Source organism: Aegilops tauschii, chromosome 5 (assembly GCF_002575655.3).
Source record: "Aegilops tauschii subsp. strangulata cultivar AL8/78 chromosome 5, Aet v6.0, whole genome shotgun sequence".
NCBI lineage: Eukaryota > Viridiplantae > Streptophyta > Magnoliopsida > Poales > Poaceae > Aegilops > Aegilops tauschii.
Window position 1 is genome coordinate 384,577,834 of NC_053039.3, and position 5,596 is coordinate 384,583,429.

Genomic DNA, 5,596 nt, shown 5'->3' on the forward strand with positions numbered 1-5,596 from the left:
GAACACACAAAAATGACCAAAATATAATTAATTACGCATGGTCTTGACTTGTTGTTCTCGCAGTGGTAGCATGAACTAGAGGTTTTTCTTTATTTATAACTCTCCTCACATTTTTTTTGGCTTTGAAGTGAATCATGGTTGTGGACATTATCTATGAATGTGCAGATATCTGTGAACATGAGTTTGATGTGGAAGTTGAACTTGGAATGTCGGGCTTGCGCGTGAACTATACCATGTCCAATGCTTCGTCTGTTATTGTTTGGAAAGTAATTGCTGTTATTACATGACCCAAAAAAATTATTTTGTGCCACATCAGTAGATGCATGGACATCACAACAGGCATGCTGACTGGATAAACATTTGAACCTAGCTATTATGAAGGAAATTTTGTATTGACAACAGTTTTAGATAGCAGGAGACGCCTAGCCTGCTCTCCCTCTACTAGCTTATTTCTGGCTTCTTCCATCTCTTCTTTGGCTTGGGTGAAGAGAGCATCTGATTGCTCTTTTCGCTTCTTCAGGAACTCAGCTACATTCTCAAGGGCTGCTGCACACTTTCTTTCAGCCTTTACTAGAGCCACGAGGACACGAACAGCTGACGACTCCACCTGGCTTGTGTGTAATCTAGCATGATCTGGGAATTTGCACCTGGTGTCTAATCCAGCATCATTAGGGAACTGGCACCTTGTGTGTAATCCAGCCTCATTTTGGAAACATGATCTCGAGGTTGACCATACTTCCCTCCTCGCAGGAACTGCATCCTGACATGAAGTTACTTCTTTTTTAGATCAATACTCAGAGCAACCCAGATCGATTTAGTAGAAGCCAGATAAACAGGACTCGCAGAAGTGAATTCAAAAGGAAAAATATAAAAACAGACTACAAGGTGAGAACACCCACTTCCTACATCAAGCTAAAAACGAAAGCATTAGGACGATTAAGACTCTTCTTATTACACATCGAAGAACACGAGGCTAAGAGAAACAAAAACTACAACATATACACATCGAAGAACACGAGGCTAAACGAAAGTAATTGAAAGGGTGTTACTTACCAAAGCTCGTTTTACAGGTTCGGTTCAGCTCCTGTTTAACTTGCCACGCTTCTTGAAGATGTCCCCAATATCCCGTGTTTGGTCTTCATTGCTCCTCTGCATGTTCGCACTCATGGTTTTAAAATCTCAACATGGCAAGAAAAATATACTACTAGTAATACTCACGCATATTGTGGGCAACATTAAAGCACTCGTCTGCAATGTTAGAGCATCTCCAACAGAAGCGCAACGCGCGGCGCTTTAAAAAAGCGTTTACAGTGCTGAGATCGAGAAGTAGAGATAGAGAGTAGAGACTAGAGAGTAGAGGATAGTTCTCAGCATAGATATAGCATACATAGATAAAAGGAATAGATAGTTCAACTACCCGTCGTCGTCTGACTCCTCCTCGGTGATGTCCTCCTCCGACGTCTCAATGTAGGCGTGAAGATACCGATCGTCGTCGGATTCCCAGGGCGACGCTGCTCCTAGCCTCATGTTGAATTGAGCGTCTGCTTTTCGCGTACGCTTGTCCTCGCAATAGGCGGCTCGCTCCGCCCTCCTCTTCTCCCTCTCCGCCCTCCTTTGCGCGTAGAACTCACGCTCGTTGATGATGTCCTGAGGGAAGCGTTGGCGCCACAGCGCCATGGCTTCCTCGTCCATCTCGGTGATGCCGAGTCTGTGCTCCCACCTCCGGTTTTCGCGACGATCCTCGTCGGTGATAAGCCACGGCAGAGGCACGAGCTCCTACGCCCGCTCCCGCGTCGGCACGTTGGGGAAGTTCAATGTTCTATGAGGCCACCGGAGGCGCCACGCCGCCACGACATACGTGCGGGTGGCCTCGTTGGTGGTGTCGAAATTGATGAGGCCGAGGCGCATCCCGCGGAACCGGTCTCGACGGAGAAGCCTCCGGAGGGGCGCGCGCGGACGACGCGGTATCCCCAAGTTTCCCGGCGACGCGGTGGCATGGTGGCGCGGCAGCGGCAAGGCGAGAAAGAGCGAGGAGAGAGCGGTGGCAAGGCACAGAGCTGGGAGAGAGTGGTGGCAAGGCACAGAGCGGGGAGAGAGCGATGGGAAGGCACAGAGCGGTGGGAGGGCGTTGGATTTTATAAAGCGCGCCGGACGCCGCGCGCCCGGCCGATTTTCCCCGCGTGCGCGCGATCCTTTCCCGACGTCCCTGCCATCTCTACTCTCTTCTCTACTGTTATATTTATTTTATATTTAATATTTATCTCTACTTCTCTACTCTCTACTCTTTTTTCTTTTAAAAAACAGAGGTGGTGATGATGGTGTGCCTGCCATCCTGCAATATAGGCCGTCCAATTTATATCTGACGGATAGGAAGGAAACTATGGCAATTTTGCAGAAAGATACCCACACCCCTCTCCAGATTTGCAAATAAGGCCTTCCCTCGTTCATCCATTTCTCCCACAAGATAAACTACTCATACAAATGCATCTTGATGCGTGCAACGCATGGGCATCTTGCTAGTTCTAAAAAACTTTTCAACATTTGCCACACTACTGGTTGCAGATGAAGAACCTACCCAAGCACAGCGCGATACAGGAGCGACGCACAATTACAAGGTGATATTCTGTTGGACAATGGAGGCTATAACGAATTGCTTTTATGGGAACAATAGCAACCAGGAAATTTGAAGGGTAGGTATGAACAAAATTGGAACTGCACATGTACTGCTAAGTGATTCAATACACACATTACCAATCGAGGAGGAGAACGATGGTCGCGGCGGCCTCTGTGCATCATGGTCGGCAACGGGAGTCAGTTCATTGTCCACGACGGTGGTGCTTCTGCGCTTGGCGTCGGCTTCCGGGAAGCAGATCCGAGACCGTGGAAGAGGCTCCGTGTACGATGACGACGGTGGACCGGCTCCAGTGCGGCATATGAGGTCGTCGATGAGGCAGATGCGCTGCGGTGGACTAGTGCGCCGATGTAGAAGGGGAGGAGCACGAAGGCTGCGGTACCGTGGAGAAGTCTATTTTGCGGTGGGTACAGAAAATGGGGAGTATTCAGGTGTACTACTCTAGGTGCCGGAGTGGGGTTGGCTGGGTAGGGTGAACCTGAAGTTACGAAAACAGTCCCCTACCAAGCGTCATCCGTAGGCCTGTTCCGAAGGCTATGATGGTAACTTCGCACTGCTCGAATCAGGGTCGCGGGAGATTTTCCCGCCAACCTAAAATTTTTGTGACACTGAACTCCCCGTGTGGCGTGCTCGGTGATTGGGCTAAGCAACTAGTGAGTAGTACTAGTAACTACTAGTACTCCCTCCGTTTTTACTTTGCATATTAGGTTTGACCGAAGTGAAACTTCCTAAAGTTTGACCAAGTTTATAGAAAAATATAAACATTTACCATAACAAATATGTATGATGTGAAAGTACATTCAATAATGAATCTAAGGGGATTTATTTGTTACTATATTGTATATGTTAATATTTTTTGTTATAAACTTTCTGAGAGTTTACAAAACTTGACTTTGACCAATGCTAATACGCGGACTTAAATAAAAACGAAGGGAGTACACATTTGTTTTCTTAGTTTGTACTGAATTAATCATTTGTTGTAATTGTGAAATAAATATATAGGCTACTGACTTCGAATGTAATGTTCTATACAATTCAATAGTTACAATGATTGTTGAATTCCAAGATGTATACGAGGTCTATAGTACTTCACAATATGCTCAAACTCACCTAATCCCAGTCAAATGAGAATCTAAATGCATTTCATAGTTATTACTTTGTAGGATGCAACAAAACCAACCATAACTCTACATCATCCATTATAAAATCAACATTTTGAACACATCCCAATGTGTGAATGAAACGTGTAGAGAGAGCTTGCGAAGATGGAGCAGATAGGGTGGGAAAGATTGTATGTATGTGGACGAGAGAGTAGGAGACAAACCTAACGAGACAGAGAGAGATAGAGAGAGAAAGAAGTTAGGTCTGTGAGAAAGATGGAGACATGTAATATATGTGAGATGCGTGTGCATCGGGATTCTGTACACGTGGAAGGAGAAGAGACAACAGGTTTGATGAGAGAGCTGGAAAAACATGGACGAGAGGGGAAGGATCTCGTGGGTTGAGGGATTGATAATTTTGTGCGGGGGAGAGAGGGATTGGTAATTTTGTGCGGGAGAGAGAGGGGGGAGGAGTCAGTCAGCCATCGTCACATCATCCTTCTTCCAAATGGCCCCGCATTCTCTAGTGCAGTGTGGTCACCGTCTTCGATCTCCTCGATACCCTCTTTGAAGATTGAGGTGTTGTGCATGCTGGGGTGCAGAGAAGCACAAGCGAGAGTGGTTGCCATATATAACCTTGGATGGGGATGAATTGTGTGCTCGGGGGAGGGGGTGTTTGTGTGTGGTGTGTGTGTCAGATATTGAGAGAAATCAAACATATGGAGAGAAATGTGTGTGTATGTGACGGAAAGCTACATGCTAAATAGGGTTTTCACGAAGAGATTGTGCGTGCGAGATAGAGAGCGATGTGCGGGCCTTGAGGTGGGCAGGGGCCGGGTGAGGGTGTTAAAATGTGTGCGTTGATGCATGTGTTACATGCGATCGTGCGAGGGACGGACGAATCGAGAGAGATGGTTGTTGTGTTACGGATGCTCCTCTCTCTATCTCTCTCTCTCTCACACACACACACACATAAGTAAAATAGAAGACCGTTCTCTCATGTATACACAATGTATCGGCATATGTCTATGTCTCACTCATGCATGATCATTTGCACATTCACACCTCTCTATGTCTCTATCACACGCACACCGTCTCCACATTTCCCTTCCGCCACAACACACATATGGACACATACACACGTTCTCTCTCAGTCACACACACAAAATCAGTATTAAAAAAATAGGGCGCACCTAAAATGTCCAAATCCAAATAAACACGAACTGGAGCTAAATTCAAATATATGGAAATATTGTAGCGTCAAGAACTTTTCCAGGAAAAAAAGTTGAGTAGTATTCGGGGATTGTTTTCACACACACAAAAAGTTTCGGTGGATGTCCTTCGAGCGCGACACGGTGACGCACCGTTCAATCGACCGCACGGCCGCGGTTCACGCGCTTGCACAGGATTTTGTATCGTGGTTGTGGTAACTAATATAAGTGCTGCCTCAATCTAATGTTTACGTGTACTAGTACGGTTTTCTTTTAAGTTTGACCATACGCGCACTCATCAATATGCCACCGCCGCCGTTGCGCATGTCGGCGCCCGCCTGCTCCGACCAACAATTTCTCGCCCATCACCACCGTGTCGCCGCCATCCATGTGCCATGAAGCCGAAGGCTCGCCCGCTCACGTCGTCTGCAGTCCCTCCTCGCGATGCCGTCGCGCTACCAAGCACGCGAGCAGCTGGTGGATCCACATCCATGCACGCAGCATACGAAGAGGAGGACGAGCGGGTGCTCCAGCACGCCGGCGAGGAGGAACTAGCGTGTCATTGTCGTCTCCGCCCACACAGAGGAGGCGCGCATGGTGGCTGTCACGGCGGAAGCCGGTCGCGCCCGCGCCGAGCCCGCAAACCGGGTGCG

The 5,596-nt window shown here is 47.6% G+C and overlaps 1 pseudogene; it reads right to left on the minus strand.

The window, feature by feature from the left end:
- Positions 1 to 1,413: 1,413 nt before the first annotated feature.
- LOC141022894 (uncharacterized) lies at positions 1,414 to 1,997 on the minus strand (annotated as a pseudogene).
- Between the last annotated feature and the right edge of the window lie 3,599 nt (positions 1,998 to 5,596).